The sequence below is a fragment of the Camponotus vicinus genome, unplaced genomic scaffold, assembly GCF_025532165.1.
Source record: "Camponotus vicinus isolate PSW18456_S1 unplaced genomic scaffold, iyCamVici1.0 SCAF_8, whole genome shotgun sequence".
NCBI classification, from domain to species: domain Eukaryota; kingdom Metazoa; phylum Arthropoda; class Insecta; order Hymenoptera; family Formicidae; genus Camponotus; species Camponotus vicinus.
The window spans coordinates 10159724-10186394 of record NW_028141980.1 but is presented as its reverse complement, the minus strand read 5'-3'; the positions used below and the strand labels follow the sequence as shown (position 1 = coordinate 10186394).

Genomic DNA, 26671 nt, shown 5'->3' with positions numbered 1-26671 from the left:
TAATATTTCAAAAAATAATTATTGCACACACCAATTAAATTTTTATTCATTCTTTTAAATATATATATATATATTTGATAAAACAAATTATACAGAATTTTCGAGAAAATTTTTTTAAATATAAACTTTCATAAAATATGCTAAATAAATATACTTAATTTTCTTGTACAAACAATTTAAATAATTATGAATCTAAAACACAATATTGAAATATTTCATGTATATTTAAAAACCTAATTATTATAAAAATTTTATTAGCATTTTAATTTTACTTTAAGTATTTTTAAATAGAATCTAAAATATTTTATATGCATTGTAATGTAAAATGAATTATTATTATAAAATTAAGCAGACGATTAATATAAATAAAACGAATAATAAATTAAACTAAATTGCTCACCATGGTTACTCTATTGTTGCTCGATGCCTTGCTTTTTCCTCTCCTGTTTGTTCTTTGTTGCTCCTTCATGGCATTCATACAATATTCACTCGCGAAAAGACGATTAATTACGATCGTGCGCGCACTAATCAACAGAATACAACGATCGCGAGGCACTTTACATAGCATTCCCGATGTTAATCGCACACGGCCGCACTTTATTTTATATCGTGAAAGGGAAAAAATCAGAGTTAGACGATTTATATTCGGAAAATCGAGCGATTAAATTCACACAGTTATCTCTGCTGTTAATTAAATAGTATATGCGTACGCTTTCTGTCTCATTATATAACATTAGCGAATAGATATGCAAGTTGAAATCAAATATAGGTGGAATGTAATATCTCAGATTATATCTCGCCATCGCTTTGATTTAAGCAATAGATTTCGATCGAATAAATCATACAAAAGATGTGTTTCAACAGATCACTAATGTACAAGTGTCAAATTGCGATTGATACGTTAAAATAACAGTATTTACAACAATCATACGTGTTAAACGTAATACGTCAATTAATCGATTCGATTTATACTCGCGATATTTTGTTAATGACTGAAAAATTTCAAAACAGCATCAGCAATTTTAACAACATTGCACGATATAAGTCGTTATTACGCGAGTTAATGGCTAGTTGAGACGTAATAATCATAAAAATTATTAGCCACATATTTTGATAATCTCTAATTGTAATAAGTACTTCGAGAGATAATATGACGTCACACAGAGCGGTGTGTGTTCACTCGAGTCTCACCGCACACTGACAGGTCACCGTGCGTGTTACCTTCGAATGACAACATCACCGCACGTAAACAAAACCGCGCGCTGCGTGTTATTGTCACATTATCTGTTCAACTACAAACGACAAACGACGTACAAAAAACGTACGAAATAATCATACGTTTTATTCTTACATCTGGCCATTAATTCGCGTAGAACTCTCTCCGCAGTAACAAGGTAAAATAATGAAAATCCGTTTTCCAACTTTTCAGTCATTAACAAAATATCAAATTGAATTGATTCGAATATTATTGCGACGCGTTTAATAAGTTAAATACTTGATAGTATTCTTGAATATTATATCTTGCAAATATTCATCTTTGACTTTAATTCGTGTATCTATTCGCTTGAAAGTGCGTACGTATACCATTTCGTTAACAATGGAAATAGCATTGTGTGAATTTAATCGTGCCATTTCTCGAACGAATCGCAGCTTCGTCTAACTGTGATTATCCTTATGTCATAATATAAAATAAAATGCGCCTCATGTGCGATTAACATTGGGAGTGCTATGTAAAATGCCGTGCGATCTTTGCATTCTGTTAAATAATGCGCACGCGATCATAATTAATCGTGTTTTCGCGAGTGAATGTTGTGCGAATATCATGAAGGAGCAGCAAAAGACAAACAAGAGAAGAAAAGGAGGAGGAAAGCATCGAGCCATGGAGCAAACCATGGGGTGAGCAATTCAAAATTTTGTTAATTTATTATTTGTTTTATTAATAAACTTAATTGTTTGCTTGTTTTCATTTTACATCACTATAAAATAATATGTGCATATAAAATATTCTAGATTTTATTTTAAAATATCTAAAGTACACTTAAAGTACTAACAAATTGTTTACAACAATTAATGTTTTTAAATAAAAATCAATTTATATATATAATATTTCAATATATGTTGTTTAAGATTTACAACTATTTATATTCATTTATATAAAAATTGCATTTTTACTTGCATATACTTTATAAAACTTTGTACTTGAAAAATTTTTCGAAATTTCTCTAATTTCTGTTATTAAATATTTGTTCAAAGAGAGATATAAATATTTAATTGTGCGCAATAATTAGTTTATAAAATATTAATTACTCTAGACATTGTTTTACATAATTTGGCTATATTTGCGTTTTACAGATCAACATTGTGTGTGTTCAACTCCGCTATTGATCATCTCATATCCGGGTAAGTGTTAAATTATTCTTTATCTCGAGAGAATTAAATATTATATTAAATATCAATACGAAAATTAGATGATCGTCATGAATTGCAAATTCTGAATTTAATCTCCCTAACTAGCAGAAAGTAATATTAGAAATAAAACTGCTGAAAACATTACATTAATTTTATTTTCGAAAAACGCTTATAGCGAATAAACAAAGAATAACGCATCGAGTTAGATTAACGTAAATAAATAAAAGAAAAATAAAATTCGCGATCTAAAAAATCGTTGTCCTTGTGTATTCGTCACCTCGGATTTGGCGAAGAACATCGCGTACACGCGCATTGCACGAGTTAGTATTCTCGGCGGGGACGTGTATTATTCAAATTAGATTCCTCGGGTTGTGCGGCGTCGTAAGGTTTGATATAAAGCCCAAATAATTCTCCGTGAGGCGGTAGCGTGATGTAAGTACAAGCAGCACCGTCAGGGGAATCCTCGAGTCCACCAGCAGCGGCAGCAGAGAGAAGGGCTCATATAACCGACGATATATATCAACATCAGCAACGGGCCGTCAACCGGGAAAAGTTCTCGCGGAAGATGGCAACGTTGAGAGTCGACTCTTGTCACACCGGTGTAACTTGGTATATACAGTCGTCTCTCGCACATTGATCTTGATTACTCGTCGGGTTAATAAAGACCTTGGAAATATATAAAGCGAGTTGCTCCGGGTATTTACGTCGCTTTTACACAAAGCCAGCAGGAAGATAAATCAAATGGCAGCTCGTGCGTTTGTCTCTTTTTTAAATATAATAGAAAAAGTAAGAAACCATTAGCTCTCATTACGCGGGCGATATTTTTATTGACTCCGACGACTCCGTTTTCGCAGCTCCTCCCACGAAGCTCGGCAATTAAAGGGTTAATGCGAATGTCGACATGGAAGCGACATGGTTGAACTCGATAAAAGCCGCCAACTTTATTGAAACTTTCTAAATTTCTCGAAGACGGCACCCTCGTGGCAAAGTGCGGATGGAGAAACGCGGAGCATCTTACCCCTTGCGTTCGCATAAACGCAATAATTCGGAGTGGCGGTTCGCAGGGGTCGAGAAGAGGAAGAAGGAGTTGCCGGGGTGGTTGGCATGCGCGTAAATGTAGTTATAAATAAATCTAGAGGCTCTTAATGTTTGCCGTGCTCCACGGAAGCGGCGGTGGAGCGCAGCCAAGGAGAAATTCGGGGCAAAGAAGAGGGAGGGAGAGGGGGTGGGACGGTGAGCGCGAGGGACCGAAAGGGTAGAAACCCTCGGATCGCGCATGCTAGGCTCCTTCGGCTCTCTTCTAAAGCAGAAGACCAGTCTTGAGATTCGTCGCAGGATACTCTGTCGCTCCTGGCGTAAAAAATTGAGCGGCTGTCGTCGGAAATAAATACATCGCGGGGAGATCGATGTTCCTCGCTTCCTCTTTCGCGGCGCGAATTAATGACTATCACGGATGTTAGGCGGGCAGGCTGAAATTAGCGTTCCTCGCCTTCTCTACGTGCATACAATTAAAAGAACACCCGTGTGCAACACGCAGCGAGCTGCTCGTGCCTCCGTCCGTCCGATTGTCGGCCGAGTCTTTTAATTTCTTTTCCTGCGTGGCCGCCGACGATCTCGTTCGGATAAGAGCGCTGTATTACAGCGCATTCGCACGGTAGGCAAAGAACTCGTTACTTCGCACGCTCTTGGAAACGGTGTTGCAATCATTCCGTGAAGAACGTAGAAAAATGAGCGAATCTTCTCGGACGATTCGCCCGACGTGATATATGTCTGACTGAAAAAAGCGCACGCATCTAAATATATACCGTTTTTTAGAACATTTTTTTTATCTAATATAAGAGAGAAAGGAAACTACGTCTAGATAAAAATGAGCTGTCAATTTGCCGTTAATTTCGCGACCATTTGTCGCGATAAGCTTTCGCCGTCGATGGATTTCGCGCCACCTATTCCCCGGATATCCAAAGACATAACAAAGGGCGCCCTAGTGAAATGAGTCGCGAAATTGTTCCGGTGGAATTTATCAATTTTCTTTGAGGGATTCTAATTGTACTAATTTGTTGGCCCCGGGAGGGCACGCCACCGGCTTCGCGGATTCGCCGCCATCGAGGGGGAAAAGGATACGACGGAATCCGATCGTTTAATCTCCAAGATCGCTCTCTTTCCCGCCCCTCCGGAGACGTATACGAAACTACGTACGAAAGACGAACGAACGCATCTCTCCTCACCTTCAGCCTTCGGCGGAATGCTGATTCAGTCTAGCGTGAGTGAAATGGGTTGCTCGTTTCATCTCCGAAATCATCGATCTCCGATCTTCTCCACCGCCCAATTTCCACTCGAAGGAAACTTCGTCCCGCGTTAAATGCAATCGGACGTAGCGTCGAGCGAGTCGAGAAAAATTAATCGTATAATTAATTTTACAATCTCTCTCTCTCTCTTGGTTAATTAATATCGATTGCCGAGAATAAAAGAATGATGTGATATCTAACAATATTGCAGATCGCGATCGGATTTCTGAGCATTCTCAGGCCACACATTCGTAACTTGGCATTCAAAGACACGCGTGAGAGTTGGCGAATTAGATGTACCAGGATGCACTCGCGAGCCATATGTATCTCGTGTTGCTTTTAATTGATGCGTTCTGCATTTCTGTGCCAGTGGCGAGGCCGTGCCTACTCCGCCCACGTTGCGGATATTCATGTGGTAATGTTACGAATTTATCGCGTCTTATTATCTATACGGACTCACCGGAGAGCTCATGCTCGTTCCATATCTCGCTTCGTCTCTCTCCCTCTTACGGATCATCGATCTCCTTTTCGAGCTCGCACAAAGTTCTCCTTCTTTCTCAAATGTACCGTTTTTATCCTTTTCTATCTCCTTTCTTCGTCAATGATATCATATCAACTTTGTCAAGCAATTATTTACCATCTATATATGATGTCTTGCGTGCGTATTTATACATCTATAATATAAATCTACCCGCGACTTTTTCGTCGAATGTATTATACGATGTATGATTCGCTTGTCTCTCTTGAAGTTTTTTTTCTGGATAATAAAGCGAATGGAAGGCGGAAAGGAGGAGGAAAAATTCGCAGGAGTGCGACTCTGCGAGGTTGACGCGAGGCGAGATAAGTAGAACTCGGCCGTAATTAGCGTTACTTTTGCCAAGTTAATTACGAGGAGGATTCCGCCGGCGGCGAGATTCGGGAAGAGGGAAGAGACAGAGAGAAGGAAAAGGAGAGAAGGGACGGAGGTGATCTTTGGGAAAGAAAGAACTCGAGGAAAAGAATCGAGAGAGCTCGGGGCTGATATCAAAGCGAAGCAAACAATACGGCAAGATGCTGATGCGATTGTATTACGGCTAGTGGATCGGCGATCCATTGTCTCGTCACGTTCTGCCCACTCGATTCCTTTATCTCGATCCCCAGAATACTCGTATCGTGTCATATCGAGTGAGCATCCATCGAAAGTAGCACGCTCTCTCGCACTGAGGGGTTCATCGAAATCTACCGGGACGCGATACAGTTACGCATTCGCACGCATGCATCGTGTCGGTCTAATACGGGGGCGTGTGCGGCAGAAAAATGCGCTAAAGATATTCAATTACCGATCGATCGTCGCCTCCAGATAGATAGAGCATGAGATATTAGGCGGATAACCGCGTCGCTCCTCCAATCGATCGTATCTCCGCGAATCCGTCTCTCGTATTATAATGATAGGAAACAGACGCGTCACGATTCGAATCGCGAGTCGCGATTTATTCGGCGGTGTGTATAATTATATGCGGGGCGTACTGTAATTATATGATAAATCGAAATGAGCGGCGGAGACGCGTGGCTGCGCGGCTAAAATAAATGAAACCGGCGTGAAAACGAAATTGGATACACACGATCCGGCTGGAACCGGAGTCGCCGGCGGAATTTATTTGTTTTTCATTCAAATGGCCTCATCTCGCATTTATGTATTCCGTGATATTGCACTTTTTAAACTCGCCTGCTTTCATCGCGCGCCCCGCTGGATATTAAGACCTCCGGCAGCGGTGTATTAGTCGTATAAATTTACTTCGAATGACGTTGGATTCTCGTTCTCCGCACCACGGTACATACTAACGCCCCTCGAACCATTCCCCTTTCCCTCCCCTCCGTTCCCTTTCGCCACAAAGTGGCGTTTCTCGAGCACGCCGTATAACGCCGACTATTTGTATTAATTACAGTCGCCTCGCGAAGTACTCGAGGACGACGATTAATGACGTCGATGCATCGCGCGAGCGTATACAAATAAGCTGCTCGATTATTTACATAATTGGCCTTCTCTCGCGCGTCAGCGAATCGCCATTCGTCAAGCTAGTCGGAAGAAAGTCGACTGGAAAGCGCGCGTAACGCGAACGACACGTCGAGTCTAAAGACACAGGTCTGCGAGGTTCAGTCCACAAAAAGCAGAGTGGATGAATCTGATAGATTTTGTGACGCTGAAAACGAATCTGGCCGCAGAATTTCCCCAGCACGTGTTTCAGGTTTTTGAGCAATTTGTAGTTGAATGGCCCAAAAATCGTTATTTTAGCCAATTTCATGAATTTATTGTGGGAAAACCAAATTTTTTGAAATATTTCTTCAATGGCATCGTATAGTACTCACTTTCACCTTTCAAATCCACTTTTGATTATCTCCGCACGATTTTTTTTCTGCGACCAAATTCGTTTTCAGCGTCACAAAATCTACCAGATTCACCTACTCTGCTTTTTGTAACTGACAAGAGCTCAAATTTCGCAGGCTTGTGAAATCATCGATATCATGACACACGAGCGCCCCGCGAGAAATACGAAGACTGGTGAAAAAGTGTAAGTGGTAATAAAAAATCAGAGAAGAGAAGAGCGCCGGCGGACGGATGTTGCGGAATAATTGGTCCGAAGTATTTTTTAATCGAAGCCGAAAAAATGTACACGGCGGCGTAGCAGTGTAGAGCAGAAGCAGCGACTACGAAAAAAAAAAAGCGAGAAACGCGCGGACGGAACGAGGGTGAAGGTGCAAGAGAATGGGCAGGCGAGCGAGCGGAAAGATGGGAGAGAGAAGGAGAAAAATACAGAGAGGAAGAGAGAGAGAGAGAGGGAACGCGCGAAAAATTTCCCTACCGTTTAACTGTAGGCGTTGCTCGCGTTTTTAATCGACTCCCCGGCGTACACTCTGAAATTCCTTCGGTTAATTACGTGGATTTCCAATGCATCCAGACCCCGTGGAATTTTTACGATTGCATGACCGCCGCCCTACCTACCTAATACCAGTGGAGGTGGGATTTGTACGACTGAAATATTCCAGGGATTTAATTTTATAAATGACCATCCTGCCGCGGGCTGACGATCCTTGCTCGATCGATCACCTCGGCTCTTCGCTATTTTCCGTCTTCCGTTTACGAGACACGAAGGGTTGGCTCGCGTTGGGAGAATAAAAATGTCGTTGTTTAATTTTTCAGTTTTCATAGAAAAGTTCATTACAGCAGACATAGATTCGAGGAGATTGCTCAATTCGAATAAACCCCGACTTGAGCGAATCGTGGGTCGACGATAAATCGACGCCGAAAGCATATGAAAAACCGTCCGAAGGAATCTCGACGTTATAAATAATTCAACTCCTGTCCAGGACGAAATATCGTTTCCCTAGCACGTCTCCCCTTTCCCTCTCACTCTCACTGCGTTGTACGCGACGGTCAAAAAGGGGAACGTAATCTTTTCGCGAAAGGGTTTTCGCGAGAGCACCTGAGAACCAGGCAAAAGTCTTCTCCGACACCCCCTAAATACTTAATTCCATTCTCGACTAATTGGACAGTTTTATTAAGGGATGCATATTTCAGATGGCGTTTTTATTATGTCTATTGGGAGCGAAGCGCGCTTTCTCGCCGTCGACGACGCAGAGAAAAAAAAATAGAAGAAGAAGAGAAAGGCAGAGGATCGCGCCGCGATGCCATGTATAGAAGGGTTGCCGTTAGGGGCTGCAGGAATTAGATTTTAACCCCTTGAAAAGTATTAGCACGCTCGAGAAGAGAGACCCCCGGAGAAAGAAAGAGAAAGTATAAAGGGAGGACAAGGAAGAGGGGGCGGGGGAGAGGGAAGGGTCGATGCGAACGCAGCCCTTTACTCCCGACCACAGTTGCCCGCGGTATTGTCTCGCAGATTAAAGTAAAAGTGTAATTTCTCGAGAACGAAGGCTGCTTTTATATCTTATCTTAACCTCTTCTTCCTCTTTCTCCCTCCCCCTCCCTTAATATTATATACTATTACAGTAGGAAAAACGCACAATTCAATCTTTTAATCGGGCGTTTCTTCAAAATTTAATTTTTAAAGAAATTAAAAAAAAATATTTCTCAAATTGCGTAATTTTATAATGAAGATAGATTTAATAAGGACGTGAAATTTGTATTTTAGAGTAAATAATAATTCTCTTGATAAAATTTCGCTCATGAGATGAACTTTCGGTGAACTTGGAAATTTGGCCTTCGGAGCAAATAAGAGAATCTTTCAAACATCCGAGAAAACCTGCGCGATCGCGAGGAGGGAGGCAGACGCGCGTGGACGGCTCGTATAAATTTTAATAAGTCTCATTCGCCGACCCTTTGAGCCCGGCGAAATGAACGAATTAAAAGTTTCTCTCGCTTTAGTGGTCTCGCGGTTGACATTTCGGCGTGATCTCGCGGAATTGCTCAACTTTCGCCGTTTCGAGAAAAAGTGAGCGCGCCGGCCCGCGGAAATTCGCCAAGAGCATTCTGAATTACTTATGTACGGCGTCACCGGATTATCGAAGGGAAGACCGAACGCGTCCTATTAAAGTAATTCGAGATCGCGTCGTGATTTTACGTCTCCTACAAATCGAGGATAATTGAACCACGGTGCGTTAAAGGCGAAATATTCGAGGATAAAATTAAGATTAACAGCAGTAAACTCTTCGAAATTGGAATCGTGATATGCATATCTCTGGTAAATTAGATCCGTCGCGTTCTCGCATCTGGATACGCTGTAAAGTAAATGGAAGCAACCCTGGCACGCGAAACGCTCCCTCGTTAACCCCTTTTCGTGGAGTGCATCGTCTTCTGCCCTCGCTCGCGAATCCGAGGAACCGAGTAAGATTTCAATTAAAACAACCCCCCGGCGAGGCGGGGATTAGCTGTACGAATCCGTTTCGCAACCCCCGGCACAGGCTCGGTTATGACACGGCATAAATATCAATGTAAATTATCCCGGCAAGAGAGAAGCGTCGTGAGGAGAGATCGCCAAGACGCCACGCGGACTAACGGAGGCCTTTATGAACGCAATCATCGCGCGATTTTGCATTTATGAGGTTTAAATTGGTACCACCTACCGTTGTCTGTTCCGCTTGTTAGCATTAACCCGTTCCCGATTTTCCACAGTCGCGCCGAAGATGACATGAATAATCGAAATTAAGGGGAGAAAAACAGTCATCGTATAATTAAATATTATAATGTAAAGCTGGAGAAAGAGATGCGTGATCGAATTATGTGTAAATTTGCCAAACAATTAATTTTTCTTCGCGTTTGATCGAGATAATATTCCGGGCGGAATACGAGAGAGAGAGAGAGAGAGAAAGAGATGGATTCTACTATAATAATGGAAACTGCGGATCGGAATATACCGGGTGTGCGTAGATACGTTTACTCTACTCGCGTTACATAGCGATACATTACAGGCGGCGCGTCAAATAATAATTTTCCCAGCGGAGGCAGGGTAGAATCGCAATTGCGCTCGTTCGAGTCGACGGAAAATCATACTACGAAATCATAATTAACGGAATTATGTCGGAGGTAACCCGATACGTTTTCGAGTGGAGGGATGGGGTCGCGAGTAACACAGCCGAGGGAGACGAGACGGCGAGGAGAGACGATGTTTTCCAGGGGGCTACATCTAAGAAGGAAGGGTTGCGCTCGTCGAGAGACGCGCCCCCAGAGCGCGTACACGCAAGCACGCACATACGCACGCACGCACATACGCATGCACGCACGCACGCACGCACGCATTCGCGACGTAATGAACGTGAAATTAAACGACGCGCCTCCTCTGCTCGCGCGAGCCGGGGAGATTGCGTTTTGCTTTATTCAGGAGGTTTTAATTATACAATGCCTCGGCATCGGCGCCCGAATATCGCTCTCCACGCTCTGTTTCGAAACATCTCGAGAAGTCGAAACGGTCGCCGGTTAAAAATGCGCCACGTCGGAGAAACGCGCCTTTAATGCCCGTCGTTAGCGTTCCTCGCGGTGAAATGCGAAATGGTGGCGTTAGATGAAGCCCACCGTCATGTTTTGTAGAAAAAGAGAGAGATCGTAAAAATTACATATAATTTTATTAGTAGTTAGCTCGTGTATGAAAATTATGCGCGACCAAAGGAAATCGGAAGCTGTAAAACTCGGATGTTGTTTCTAGAGATCGATTCATCTGGCATCTGCTTTAATGCGGCTGATTGCTCGATTTCTCGCTATTATTGGAAACTTTCATCTATGACAAATGTTCCGTTATGTGTTGCAAGAGAAAAGAAAGAGACGGAGACATTTCTTTTTACTCTTACAATTAGAGAGAGAAACGTAGAAAGTAGTTTTACATAAAACCTAAAATGCATACTTAACGTGCGCGCGTATCGCAAAGTTGTATAAAATGTGAAGGGAAAATAAGCGCTCACGCCTCACATTGAATTCCGTAACAGAGCGATAATAGTGATGCATACGCGAAAACGCGTTTTGAAAGGAATCAGCGGAGGAGAAGAGAAGCCCCGGTTGAAATCCGTATCCGCTCTCGTGAAGAGCCGAGGCGTAGCGAGAGAAAACAGAGAGAGACGAGGAAGACGAGGAAAAGAAGAAAAAGAAGGGGGTTCTGGACGGGAAAACGAAAGAGGGCCAAGAGGGCGTTAACTGAACTTTAATGGAGATCATAGATAAAACGTTCTGGCGGACGTTGAAAGAACTCTTTGACGGATTACGCCTAAATCGTATCTATCTCCGCGTCGTCAAGAGTGAGAGAGAGAGAGAGAGAAAGAGAGAAATGGCTATTGTGTATACCTGAAGAACGCGGCAGCGAGGGGTCGGCGGGTAGCCGAGGCTAAGTGTTATAATACCTGAAACCCGATGGACTTGCGAGAGGGGAGGAGGTAGAAAAACCAACGAGAGCGCGAGGGGGAGGAGGGAGAGCGACTCCGCTTCCTACCGTGCGAGAGAATATTCTTCGGAATAACCGACGGGATTCCGAGTCTCTAGGCTTCCCTTTCCTCTCCCCCTTTCCTCGCCCCGGGCTGCCTTTTGTCGGTGGCGTTGGATCGGTATCGTTGTCACGATCTGCCAGACCCGACTCCTGGATGCAGCATCTCTTGCGCTGCTTGCAAACGTGCTTGATTTCACCGGCGATTCCGGATAACGGAGTTGAAAATTTTATTACACCTGCGCGTGTGATAAAGGAAAGGCGGGGGAAAGGGGGGGGGAGGGAATCGTTAAAAGATCGCGCGCCGCGCTTCGTTCGGAGGCGGATTTAATCTCTCGTCTGTGTGCCAAGATTCCTTCCACCGACATTTATTATGCGCAGATAGTTGGCGAATATTGTGCAAAGACCGGCCGTTTTATTATCCTTATCTCGGTGAAGAGAGCTATAACCGCATATTAAAGGCGCGCGTTGGTATTCGGGAAACTGGGTCAAGCGGATGGCTCGACCGCGGCAATCTTGTATAGTTTTGTTAAATATTTATGAATTTTTCGCCCGACGCGCGTTAACACACAATCTCGAACGAGGCACCAAGTCGGCATTCGGTGTTAAAAATTCTAATGTCTCGAAACGCGAAATTAATTAATGCACGTTTGTGCTCGGCGTTATTCTCAACGGATATATATTCGGCTTACGGGTAAAAGCCGCGACTTTGTCACTCTGTCTCTTTATGCGAAAAATCGGCGGGCGCGACCCTACCAGCTACGCGGAAAAATGTCGCATTTTTTCCGCCCCTGGCAAACGAGAGATTTCCGGCACCCTCTCGGGCGCTACTTTCCGCCCTTTTTCCCATTCCCTCCGTCTCTTTCTCTCGCTGGATTCGTACTCGCGTTCGTCGAGAGGACGAGAAAGGAAGCGAGAGCGAGAGCTCAACAAGTCGAATAAAAAGCTCATAAATAAAGAGGAGGAATTCTCCCTCGCTCTCTCTCTCGAAGCGCCCGGTTGCCCGCGCCGTTTCCACCCTCTCCCTCGCATCCCTCGCAGTTTCTGCGAATGTCCCCGCGGACACCTGTTGCTGTTGCTCTCTCGGCGCGGCGACGACAAAGAGAGAAACGTAGAAACGGCAATCGTCGATCGCGGAAGCGCGAGCGAGACGGGAGGAAATTGGAGCTATTCGACATCCTGATTCCTCCTCGCTGTCGAGTGTCGACCGGGCGTGATCCACCCTCGACGAGCTTCAACCGAATGCGTTTGGAACGAAAGGAGGTGAGCGTGACGCCGTGAATAATGTCTCTGCGTTTGCCATTCGTTTTGGGTACCTTGGTGCGTGCTCCTTCCGACTCTACATATCGTATATCATTCCGTTTAAATTTATCTCGCCCGTGAGAATGAGATTCTACAGGTTGTACAAGCATAAACGTGTGTAGTTTTGTTTATACGACTTGATATATCTCTTCCGATTTTTTTCTGTATAATTTTTCTTTAATTCGCGATCTGTATGCACAATGGAGTTGAAATGTATAGTTTATTTAACCCTTTACACTCCAACTTTAACTAATTTTATTACATGACCTACCAGCAACTCCAAGTTATTACATCAAATAAAAAAATCTATTATTTTATCATCATTGCTTTGCTCTCAAATAATTTCATTATAATTGATTGAAAAATAAATATAATATCATAAATAATTTCATTATATCTTTTTTATAATATGTACGCCTATGGAATGCAAAGGGTTAAAATTAAAATCCTCTTACAAAATTGTATCTCATGATTGTTTTCGAATATTTTAAAAAATATTGTTTTGCATATCCGCAATTTTTTGATGCGTGTCAAAAGTTTCAAGATGTATACCAGCTGGGAATAAAGATTACGCTTCCAATTAACGTGTAAAGTATTGGAAAGGGGAAAAACAAAACGCAAAACTCTAATTTTGCTCACGAGCTTTATCAGAATGTCATGTCCGACACCATGACAGCACACCGCAAGCGGGGCCACGGGTATCCGAGGCAGCTGCTGATTTGTGATAAATGGAATCCGGGGAACGCGACAGGAGTGGGAATAGTATGCCCGTCGGGTCGTCCCGCTAATTACGGGGTGGCCTCGAATAAATTACAACCGAAAACGCCAACTCGTTTGTATACCGTCGTATTATAATTCCGCAGCGTCGTTCTCGCCGCGAACAGGAAAGCGATAATCCAAGGAGCACGAGCGGGGAGGACCCGATATTCTCGTCTCGACCTTGTACGAAAATATGCGAGCTATTTTATTTCCCAATATCTGCGCGAGTCGTCGTCGGATGTTTCAATTCCGGACTCGCCGCGACCGGATCCCTCGACCCGACAAATTGAATCGAACGCCGAGAAGATCGTCCGAGGTCCAGTTTTCCCTTCCGTTGCGTGGGCGAAATGATTTTTTTCCAGTAGCGTCCGAAGACAAATTGAGAAGCACGAGATGAAACATCCAACTTGGCTCTCGATCGAGCCAAGACGTCTCGATTTTCCGGCAAAAGCAATTTTAGGGAGATTCGGAACTTGAAAAGTTTACGCGTCGAGTATACGATTCGGAGGCGGAAGCAATCGCCCGTTTTTTTCTCAGAACGCGATAATAAAAGTCGGGGGAATAAAAGAGAGACGAGATCTTGTTGGCGAGGCAATGAGGTCCATTTGCAAGGATTAACTCTGCGAAATTGGACCTCTTTAGACGTTAAACAGTTCGCGTCGGAATAATAAGACTCCGGCATTATTCCGTATCGAATGCGTTTTCACTCTCTTTCTTTCTCTCTCGGGGAGAGAACGAAAAAAAAAGGGAAAGAAGAACGAGGCGAGAGTTCTGTCCGCACAAGCGCCAGCTTTTATCCAGCTCGCCCGGTCTCCCCCGGGTATTCCGGGTATATAACCGACGCCGACTCTCGATTACAACTTTTTATTGCATTTCCATTTCATCTCTCGCCCAGCCGAGCAAGAAGAGGAAACTCTCTCGCGAGCGACCGGGCACCCCGGAGTGAGATTGAAACGAATGCGTTTTAAACGCGATTATTGCGCCAAGTCTCGGGCAGACCCGGGGGAAAGCGGACGTTTGTAATATACGTTGTGACGTCACGACGAGATCCCGCGACAATAATTTTAGGCAGAGCAAAAGAATTTCGCGAGCAAACATTTTTTCAGCGATCTATGTAATAATATACATGTTATATACTTGTTATATACATGTTATATTCATGTTATATACATGTTATATACATGTTATATAAAAGAGCGGAATCAAATTTCGCGAAGTAAATTTTACTTGAAGAATACGATGCGCTCGACATGGTATTCTTCGATAGCGAAAGTAGAGGAAACGCACGTAGATAACGAGCAGTTCGAAGCGACCGAAACACCTTCGCATTTCGAGATAACAAAGCGAAGAGGCGGAACACCCGCCGTGTCATGCCGCTATTATTTATTGAGTTAATCTTGGGCAAACACACACACACAACGGATATGATTCTTTTTCTCTCGTTCTTTACTCTTCCCTCTCCTTCTTCCCCGTTCCGTTACTCACCATAGACGAGTGTGCGACGAGCGCCAGAAGTTTTAACGCTACCGGAAGCTGCGATGAGATAGCGCTAAGGGCAATTTGTCGGAGCGAAAGATATAACGCGCGCGCGCGCTCGTGTTCCTCTTTTCCGCGAGGCAAATCAGCCGGTCGAGCACACGCGCTCTTGGATGCGCACGCGTGATTCCGCTGAACAACGTTGCGGGAGTTTCTACGACATGATTGATGAAACATATCTCACGGCGCGGAAGAACCGGGATCGTGAAATCCGATGGTTAGAACAATTCTCGCGCGCAGAAAAAGAAAATACCGTTCGACTCGTAATAAATTGAGTATACGTAAAACACGCATCGAGAGACAGGAATATCGTTATCTTTCTCTATCCACGTTTTACACAGTATCCGTTTGTCACATTTTCGAATAAAAAAGAAATAAGCATCTCGCGGACAAAAGGATGACAATATGTCAATAAGTACGATCGAAGCCGTTACCCTCCTGCTGATGGCTTCTTTTTCCGACGCGGATCCGAGATAATTCGGGGATGCGTAAAATCCTGCTATTTACCGCGATAATCGGGGCGTGAGCGATATTTGCAAGAGAAAGAGAGAAGCTGAGAGAGAGAGAAAGAGGAAGGCAGATGGACCGACGACAGAGACGATGACAGTAGCGCGTAAGTAGCAGCGAATCTCTCCGTCTACCTCTGTTTCTCTCTCTCTCTTTCATTCTAGAGGCGGTTCTCGGAGGTTTAGAGAGCATTCAGGATGCGTTTAGGGCATCGCCCGGATGAGGACTGTCGCGCAACCGAATGTCGGCCACCCGTGGCGATCGACGGGGGCGTGAAATCGGGCACCTCTTTAAACGCGAGGTGACACCCGCGGGGCGATTATGCGACAGGATGACAGGAGCGGGCCGAAAATAGAGTGCGGTGCCCTTTCAGGTATCGTCAAGCGTGCAGCGCGTGAAATATTAAGGGCAGGCATCTCAATCCGAAACACGGTTACACGTGGACTTACGTGGCGCGCGTTAACCCGAACAAAACATTGCACCCTCTTGTACGAGACACGAGGGCGCATTTCAATATCGGCCGAAGACTCATTAGTTTAATGCAGAAAGGAAATTAAATAGATTGTATTTCGAGAAGAAATATTAAAAGAGATGCAGGATCTTGTAAAATTAAAAATGGAGGAATTTTAATTTTGACAAGTCTGACAGACTTGACGCGTTGCTGAAACATGATGTAAAGGTAGAAGAGCGACTCTAAAATTTCTAAGATGAGAAAGGAGGGGGCTGAGGCCGAGACGAGCGGAATCACTGTGAGGAGAAGACGCGTGTTATTAACGTTGGAGCACATACGGTATCCGTGGCGTTCTCGATCTCCGTTGGCAGCCCGTTTACCATGGCCGGCGAAAAATAAGCGTCGCCGATAAGCATCCGGCGCCGGATAAAAAGGAATGTCTATAATAACAGCGTCCATCTCCGAAGTCTCGAGTCGAGACGAGTCGCGAGTAAATAGCCGCGCATCGCGCACAATCACGATACCCAGCGCGCTCAGGTATTGCCATTACCGTACCCGTGGGATTATTTACGGTTACCATAACTCCCAAGCTCCGTTGCGCTTAAGATCTTAAGAGAGACCCGTACGTACGCACGTAAGTGGAAGAAACATCACCGACGATTTATTCGCGCCGGCTGGCGCGAAGAACGCCACGAGAGCCTCGCGTTGACGAAATTACACGGCTAATCATCATTAGCGACGCTAATCCATAAAGTATCGATTTCCCTTTTACTCTCGTTAACACCCGTAACCTCCGAATACCGGCAATTTTTTTTACTTTAACGCAGAATTTTCGAAAATAATGACTCGTCGCTGGAGAAGCGACAGACTTGCTCATATTAATATGTACATACGTCATCTCGTACATATTAAACGGCACGAAGCAGAAGCAACGCGATCCATGATGCACGCATAGCGCGATATAACACACGTTTCTGACGTAACTCACGTTTTACATAGCCACGTGTTATCATGACAGTCAAATTGTGGAGAAAATCACGTTAACCGAAGATGGAAGGAAACGTGCGACGGATAATGTAATCGTGATAGATAATTATCATCTCTTTGCGAACGTAAAAAACAAAAAGATCGCGGTAAAGGAATATATACGAACTGTCGAGAATGACAAGGAACGATAAGGAACACGAGAAAAATACGTCTGGCATAGCACCTCGTAATTTCAGCGTCTAGGATGTAGTTTAATAATGAAGGTGCGCCTCGCCACCGTCTAAAGTGGAAGGTGAAAACGGAAATTCTCCTCTGCACTATTCGGCATGACGCTCCGACTTTTACCAACGGCACGATCGATACTTCGGCAAAGGTGAATTCCGTTGCGGCACTCGTGACATTACGATGGAACGGTACACGTAGCGGTATCTCGCGAATGAAACTTTGAAAGGTACTTTGAAACTTTGAAAGGCGAATTCATACGAGAAATTGAGGGAAGTAATTCAGGGAGTTTGGTCTCTTTTTTTTTCGCTCGCACTCTGCCTGTCCTTTTACGGAACGGCCAGGATGCATTCATCGTACATGAACGTATGCTAATGCCTAAACGCACGAAAGCTTAAAGAGTGCACGCGTAACGCTAATGCGCTCCAGGCTGACCGTATTAACGACTCGCGTATTAACAACCTCGCTTAGGCGCGTTACAATGTCGAGGGCGAGGAAACTAATTAAGAACGCACGGGCATTCCGGAAAGAAGCCAACTCCGATGCTCACACGGTAGCACTCGTTATCAGTTAAACGAGTATTAAATGCAGGAAAATTTAATGTTACTCACACGCTACTACGATTATTAGCGGCGTTAGCGTGAAATGATTAAGTGATGACTTCATTACAAGTTTCTAACAGTTAGAGATATAAGATTCATAATGGATTATAAAAATTATACTACTAAGCACGCAAATAATACATACATACATACAAAGAATGGACAAAATAATAATACATCATTTTCCTTTAATTCTCCTTGAAATAGAACTAAACCATACAATTTTTGAATAGTCTCCAGGGCTTCTCACTTTTTTTCCAAAACTGCCCATAGTAGTTCGATGATATTTAAATTGAGTAATTGTGCTAGTCAAAGGAAATATTAAAGTTCATTTTGATGCTGTTTAAATCAAGATTGAACTTTCCTAACTGTGTGTATGAGTGTGTTATCTTGAAGAATGGCATTATTTGATAGAAGAATGGGATAATATTCCACAGATTATTTAAAAATTGTATGATTCTATTTCAAGAAGAATTGAAACTATATTAAAAGCAAATGGTGGCCCAATATCTCATTAATAAATAAATATAATATTTATTTCTCAGGTGTTCACATTATTTTGTCTATCCCCTGTATATCTTGTCTGCAAAGTTCTGTCTAAAATAACACTTAAAATAACGGTATCAATTGAAAATCGATCGTTGAATAGAAAGTTGTGCAAGCAATTTGCATAATTTGCAATTAAAAATGTCTAGCGACGTAATCATTTAATTCGTGTGCCTCCAGCGAGCCAAAATGTCTTGCGTGCACCACGTGCCACGAACGCATCGGCGTGTTACGCGCGCGAGAGCGTGACCGAGAGAATAGGAAGGACGCGCCTTAAATTATCGCAATGTTATACATTCACGTGTCGACGGGATCTGCGGTAAAACCGAGCTTCCGCAGGAAAATCGCGGAAGAAAACAAAGATATATCACGCATAAAAATAACATGTTTATGAGAAAAATTAATAAATTGCTATGTATTCACGATGCGAAATAAAATTATAATTGCGTATGCAAATTAGCGAATAGCGCTCGTGTCGTCTGCGGTGAAATTGCACCGGCAACGTTTCCGCGATATTTCACAACCGGACAAGAAAATTATAAATTATAAATTCGCGGAATTAACTTTGAGACTTGGAGAAAGGAAGGTGACTATTATAACGATTGTAACATAATTATATGTTTATTGCTATCTCAAAAGGACACATTGCGACGGAATGTGAAATAAGAAATTGGCAAAAGTGTGCATTGGCAATGTAACAGTCGTAGTAGATACAAGAAAAAGAGGCTAAGAGAAACGACCTGTAGCTGTACCATGGACTCGCCAACTTTCGCAAGAATTTAATATATAGAATGCCGCTTTTACGACGGCGGTTCGATACTTTCAAGTTGCCATCGCCGTCTCTTTCGCGTGGAATGAGGAAAAATTCGTGCGCAAGACAGAGGGAGACAATACAAGTTATATGGAAAAAAAAAGAATGGAGACAGACAAAGAATGGAATAGACAATCCTCGGATATCTCTACGCGAGCCTGCTCGACGCTGCAAACAACCCGAGGAATCGCAGCTGCTGACGGTTGGTATCATTAAAACGTAATCACGGCTCTGTTCGCTAACCCCGGTGATGCTAATTTGTACGTTAATTAATGCCGAGTACCATTGTGTTCGCTTATGCCTACAGAAGCGATTATTTAGCGCGTTGCCTTAGACGCTGGTAAGCGCATTCGCTCGCTCGCTCGTCGATCAAGACACTCGCGCGCTTCCTGTTTTCTATCTGAAACGATTACGGCGAGCCGTTTCTCGAGCGAGGTCGGTTCAATGTGTTCCCGCCATCATCGGCCGCCGTGAAATCCTGGTTATCGAGGACGTAAATGCGAATGCACGTATCGCGTCGTGGAAGAAACGCGCCAGAGATTTCTCTCCTCCATCGATTCGAACGCGCAAAATGTAGACATTTTCAGATAATATTCCGTGGAATTAAAATTTACCTCTTCATCAAGATGGATTAATAAAGAGTAAAAAAAATGTGACCGTTGCGAATATGATTATATCGAATAAGTGAATTCGAGAGGATCTTGAATATCCAGACTGCTCTAAAAGCTGAGAAGAAAAGATTCCTCGATCCATTCTGTCGCGTTCGTAATTATAAAGCTATTATCGAGGATCGAACGCATTGTTTAACTGAGACGCGAGAGAGAAAACAGCCGGCATCCCGCTCTCCTAAAGTGCTCTTCTCGTAGGTGCTCGAATGAGGTGCGCGTTCAGTTGCGGACACGTTCGTTGTTTCCTCCCGGGGCATTCGCGCGTCCTCTCTCTCTCAAATGTTCTTCATTACCGAACGCTAAACGACCGCTTCCCACGACAATGGGCTCCCTCGGCTACTTCTTTTGAAATTCCTTTTGTTCCTAGCGGCCACAATGATTCCCCTGCCTCGAAAGGACTCGGAAGAGACGCGACCGTTGCTTCTGGATGCAATTTACAGGGCCTCCTTGCCATCGAGATTCGTTGTCATGCGCAGGCCACCCGATAATTAGGATATTCACGCAAATGACAATAAAATATTGACACTCTCAACACGCTCTGATGTTTCAACTTGCTTCCCTCAACAATACGTATGAAAAAAAATATATATTTTAAGAAGATATACATGCAGAGTTGATTTAAGTCAAATTTGACGTTTATAATTTGATATATAAAATTGTGAGCGAATGTAATTGATGAAAATCGAGTTGAGGCTTCCATCTTTCGCGCATCGCGTGTAATCCCTTTTTATTAGATGGCAATCGCAAAAGTCGATTTGAAATCGTACAGAATCCACCAAGATCGACGCACCCCTCCTCGATCGATGATATCGGTCAGCTGCTCTCTCGTGTATTCTTTGTGCCGCAGGCTGACGGTGCAATTTCGACCCCACCTCTCGTAGCCGTCGAGGCGAGTTTTTTAGCGAATTTAATATTTATATCGAATGACTGATGACTATAATAAAGAAACGGGGTCGTATTGTTCGAAACATTTTTGTCATTGATCGATACGACTGGCTGCTGGGAAGAAATGCTTTCACGTATGTACTCTGTAAACCCCAACGTGCCGATGTCTCGAACCGTATGTCGGCGGTATCCGGCGATCGTTTTTAGATCGGCAAGTTGAGAAATCAAAGTGAAAAGCTATCGAGCGTGCGATTATCGTGCGAAATGTTTCGAATCGATCGAAGCGATTTCTACCTTGGAATCAATTTCAGAAGGCTCTTGTGTAAATTACAGCGGTCTTAAAATGACCGAACAACCATTTGACAGAAATAAACGTGACACGACGTGACTCAAGGACACAGTAAATTGAGATCGTAACAAACAAGGACGGATCTGTTCATGAGGAAATTATCACGAGAAGGCCGGTGTGGTATCGCTTATAACGCACGTAGTTTAAAACACTTTGGAACATTTGTGCTGAAAAGTCGATGATGTACGACGCGGTGTTTTTAAGGGGCCGAGAGCTACCTGCTCCGACTTCCTTTCTGTCCGTTATACATCGTAGTCTCGATAATTCGAGTCGAGACCACGATGTTACTCGATCCGCGTGAAATCCCGATTGTTCCATCGCCATCCACGGCGTTTGTACTTGCGGTCGGTACAAGACAAAGTCATTTCCACCTTACGAAGGGAGAATCGAATAGCGACGACGTGGCACGGGCAATCATTAACGAATCATTATCGTTCCGCTCTGGCTCGAGGCCGGGACCGAGCTCTCGAAACAAAACCATTAATGATTTCTATTTGTATTCGTCCGTTTGGCTCGTTTCTTGGGGAGGAGGTAGAGGGAGGGCTCCGGGCCCTCGGACCAAGTCCCCAGTGAATTATGTGAGAAGTTAGCTTATTTTCGTTAAGCCGAACTCCCGCGGCGCGAACAAATCGTCCTTCGCTGCCGCTTCTCGAGACCGAGCTTTGTTTCTCCTGTTTGTTGGCCCTTTAACTTTTCATGCGAGGGCTGTTGCCTTCTCGCTCTTTTTTTCCTTCTTTCTCTCTCGCTCGCGTTAATTCTTACGGAGGGTATCGCCGAGCCATTGTCAACTTTCCACTAATGACTTCTCACCTGTCCACGTATCATCGTACATGAATCATGAGCTCTTCAACAAAATTCTCGAAATAGCCAAGAGTCGTGACATCCATTAATTATAAACGTCTGTTAATTACATGATTTGATTTAATTATTTTTGCAGTTACCGATACTTGGAGTAATCTACAACGATTGGCCTTTATGTGATATGCCCGGCTGAAAACAAATTTAACGATCCACACCGCGTTCGCGCTTTGCATCCCAATAGAGCGGTAGGGATGGTAAGACAGAGACGAGACGGTGACGTGGTGGATAGACAGGGAGCAGAGAGTGCAGAATGAAGTAAAGTAGGAAGAGATGCGAAGAAAGAGGAAGAACAAGAGAGAGAGAGAGAGAGAGAGAGAGAGAGAGAGAAAGAACGTGTTGCGTTTCGCACGCATATATTTCGTTTTCTGTTGTTGCCTGAGAAAACAGACGGCCGGGCCATGGCCGAACGTCGGCCCGTCAAAGCAGGGCCTTCCTCGTTCTCTTCCTTACGCGTATCCCGGACCCACAGTACGCTTTCCTTCTCCTCCTCAAAGCCGGGTAATCGTTCCCTCGCCGTCCCCGACGCTCAGCGAGCTCCTCTCGTTATTTATTAGCAATCGCAGGCGGTGTACGCCTAAACCAATATCATCAGAGGCGCCGCGCTCAACATTACTGCGTGTCTAGCTCGATGACGATGATAATGACGATGACGACGATCACGGCGGTACGATTCCTCCTTTCTCCCTCCCCCTTCCTCGCGAGATATTGCAGCATACATGCACACACGTACACACACGACTGGTGTATATCAGGCGCGCGTATCATCTGTGAAAACATTCCTTCTAATTGGCGCTCAATATTTATTGTAATTTCAAACACGTGAGCTCGCGCCGGAACCGCCTCCGTCGAGGTCCGCGTAGAAAACAGTGCCCCGTTCCCTGTCTGGTTGCACGAGCGTTTTACGACCTCGTTGAACCATGGATTTATCCTCCTCGATGGGCGATCCGCATCGTGGACTCGGAACGCGATGAAATTCGTTTGTCGATCTCGTTAACCCTTCATAATTCTGATAAATTTTCATCTCGCGTGGGTATCGATTTTTTTATTAGAACGACAGAAATCATATTGATAATAGATGCTTCGCTCGCGAGAATTCGATAGCACGAGAATGTGTTGGCGCCACTGGAATATAACGTTAAAGATTGATACGTGTGCTTGAGAGTATCGGATATCTCGCGCGAGAGGGTACCAGTACCATCGCTATCCTCCGTGTTCCAATTTACATCAAATCAGGAAGACAAGCTGGGAGAAGAACTCGCGCGAAGAGTTGCCGTAGAGACAGGCCGAACGTAGCGCGAAAGTATCTCTCTTTCTCCGTCCCCTCTCCCCCTCTCGCTCTTTATACCTGGATGTAACCTCGGAGGCACTGACAGAAAGCGACCCGCCCACAAAAGTAATCTCGCTCTCGGTCGAGGAAGAAAGAGAAAAAGCCACACCTGATTCATCAGCGAGGAATAAATCGAAAGACGAGCCAAAAACAAAACAATTCACCATCCACCACTTCGTATGGTTCTCGCTCTTTTCTTATCCTCCACCCCTTCGCATATATTCTTTGTCTCGCATCTACTTCTCTCTTTTTCTTTCTCTCTCGTCCGTGGTCCACTCGGTAATTCCAAATGATGCATCCCGGGACCGTTTCTTCCGCACGTCTAATGCTCCACGAGGAAACGAATAGAGCCGCACGTGTAGGTGTGTAGTCTGCTTGCCTCTCTTTCTTTCTCTCAATCGAGAGACTGAGGCCAGGTACGCCCCGGCTATCCGCGTATATAAATTACCTTTTTAATTTCCCGCCAAGACAAATGATTTAATTTATTCTATCAATTATCGATGAAGCGAGGCGCGGCGGTGCGAGGATCAGGCTGGCGGGAGGTGGGCTTGTTTGGTTTTCATTTCGATTCGTCGATATCTGATCGGCAGTGAATCTTTTTCGCCCGTGTCCCTCGATCGACCATCTCTCTCGCTCTTTCTCTCCCTCTCTCTCTTTCTCTCGATGCTCGATGCTCGATGCTCGATGCGCCTGATCTTTCTTCTTTTCATTCTCTACGCTACTAAGTTGTATATACACCGAACGGCAGCCGTTGCTTCTTGTTTGCCCGCAGCAACCTCATTCGATCGACCTGGCGCTCTTTTCTTCGTCCCTCTCGCTACTTGTCCGAACCTTTCGTCGCGAGACAGAGCAGCCTCTCGCCTGGTCCGGCTGATGAAACATCTATTAATAAGAGAAATTATCGGGATTCGAAACGAAAAAACATCCCGCCTCGTCGAGATCGATCTCGAACCTCGAGTCGTCGATCTAGTGGCGCGAGAAGGAAGGTAGGAAAAGTATTTCATCGCGTTTGCACGATTTATCGAGCACTCGTGCGCGCGCTCTTGTTACGCGTGTGCGAGAAAAACGAGATTCGACAAGGAAACTCCGTGGCAGAACAGGGCGGCGGGGAGGAGACGATCGAAGCGTAGGTAGGTACCTACACGTCCGAGACCGAAACGGCCATTAGGTACCGAATCGACCGGATGATGTATGCAGCGCGGCCGATAAAAGCAGCAGCGAAAGGGGGAAAAGGCTGAGGTATAGGAAGATACTCTAGACCAGATGAGCAGATACGCATGCAACGCGCGAATTATGAGTACCGAGCCGATAAAATCGGGAACGAGCGCGCGTACAAAGCGCCAGACAAAGGTGAGGGAGCAGAGGGGGGGGAGGGGAGGGAGGGTGCTCTGAGACATATGTTTCCACGGGTAGACGCGGCCGAGACTGCTCTCTCGGAACCGGTTCGACGCGTATCCTCTCTCTCGCTCTCTCCCGGGTTAGGTCAGTTATTCAAAAACTGAAATATCGCCTCATTAACGGCGGCAGCTCGTTTGCGAACTCTCTTAAGGGGCTGAAATACGCGGCCGTGTCGCGTCCTCGGCGTCATCGTCTCGCGGTTCATCGAAAGCGGGGTATCGAAGAGTCCCTGTCGTGAGCTTCAAATATACAGACTGACAATTTTTTCAAATCAAAATAATTCCATACACACAATTTAAATATCCTTGTTATTAGTCTATAATAAATGCGTGATCGGTATTAAACGTCTGAAGATTATTTTAGACGCTTCGATTAAAAGCTCGCAATGCGGGGAGGGCGTTCTCGGATACGCACGCTGCAAAAAATGAAAATGAAAAAAAAGAAACGCGTCGAAAAGGCGGGAAAGAGGGGCAGATGGTACGGTCCGTCTAGAGTGGAAAGAGGGAAGAATGAGAGTGAAGCAACGAAATATTCGCGCCGACAAAACTCGGCTCGTTCTCGACGACCGGAGCGGAATTCTTCGCTCTCCTATTTCTGCGTCCGCTTTCTTTAGCTCGCTCTCATATCCGAAATTGGCCGAGCAGAAGATTCCCATAAATACGTACATCGCGTGTATAGGATCCCCCTCGATCTCCCCGCGCGCGCGCGCGCGCGCTCGGATCAAGTTTATACAATACTGATATTTTCGCGGGCAACGGGTGTCTAAACTTCTAGACGGCGTGAGATACGATCGAGTCTCGACGAGAAGCCTGGGCTACACGTTTATATACGAACGAAACCGCGTATTAAGTTAACGGCAACACACACTCGGATACGTTTAGGCACGCGCTTCATCGTCGTACGGTTCTTCTCGAGTTCTCGCGAGAGAGAGGAGAGTTCGATATCTATCATCCGCGTCGATAGATAAATAATTCAGCGAGAGGTATTACACGTACGTACGAGGCTCGCAGGTGTTTAAGTTACGATCGTTTTCTGGCACGTACAGCCGTATTCCTGCCTCGAGGATACCCGCGATTTATCTTGCGGCCCGTTTTCGAATACGTACCCAGATTACGCCCGACTATTCCGCGATTAATCATCATTCCGCCGCGATTAAAGGCCCAATTAAGTCCCGTTTTTGCAAGTCTGATTGTCCCACGATCGCGCGGCATATCGTATACACCCTCTCTGGATACGTACCGAGCACGCACGGTTAGCCAGTCGGTCTTATCTCGCGATGTGCGCGAATTAAAATGTACTTTATGGCCTGTGTCAGGCGATAATAATCGCCAGCGAGACATACCGCGCGCGAGGATTCTCGTCCTTGCTTTCTTTCGTTCAGGATATGCATGATATGCGCGCCAACTTTCTCGACGATCGCAGATCGTCAATGGGATCGGAAAGAAATCGGCAGCAAACTATCGCGATCGGCAGGCATGACCGGAAAGCGTAAAGTTGGTATAATTGTGGCAATTTAAACACGTAACTACGGACATAACTCCACTTACAAAACGTCAAATGATTGTGCACAATTATGATATAATTTATTTGCAGCAGGATGCGATCCTATCGTTGCTCCATGTCGGGAAGATTAAATCATTTAACGTTATGTGTCAGCGATTTCGATGAATATAAACTGCGTGTGCCAATCTCGAAATTTTGACAATTAAATCGAAATGGCCCCCGCGATTATTTCCTCCACTTTTGCCAGATTGCTCTACCCCGAGAAGATGCCATAACGAGCGACGTTGATAAATAGCGAACGCTTTCGAGAGCCAGAATCCCGCGTAATTACATGCCTATGTTCGCTCGTGGATGTGTGCAACAG

At 44.6% G+C, this 26671-nt stretch overlaps 1 protein-coding gene and 1 long non-coding RNA gene across 8 annotated transcripts in view; one reads left to right on the top strand and one right to left on the bottom strand.

The window, feature by feature from the left end:
• The window catches only part of Dac (dachshund family transcription factor), a 178058-nt gene that overhangs the window by 139417 nt on the left and 11970 nt on the right, over positions 1-26671 (bottom strand). The window lies entirely within an intron of this gene.
• Positions 1860-26671, top strand: part of LOC145976177 (uncharacterized) — a 36628-nt gene continuing 11816 nt past the window's right edge. The window contains exons 1-2 of one of the 2 annotated variants that reach the window (XR_014440197.1): positions 1860-1896; positions 2353-2400. This is a non-coding gene — a long non-coding RNA (uncharacterized LOC145976177). The remainder of the gene's footprint in view (positions 1897-2352; positions 2401-26671) is intronic. The other variant, XR_014440199.1, reaches the window with a different exon arrangement.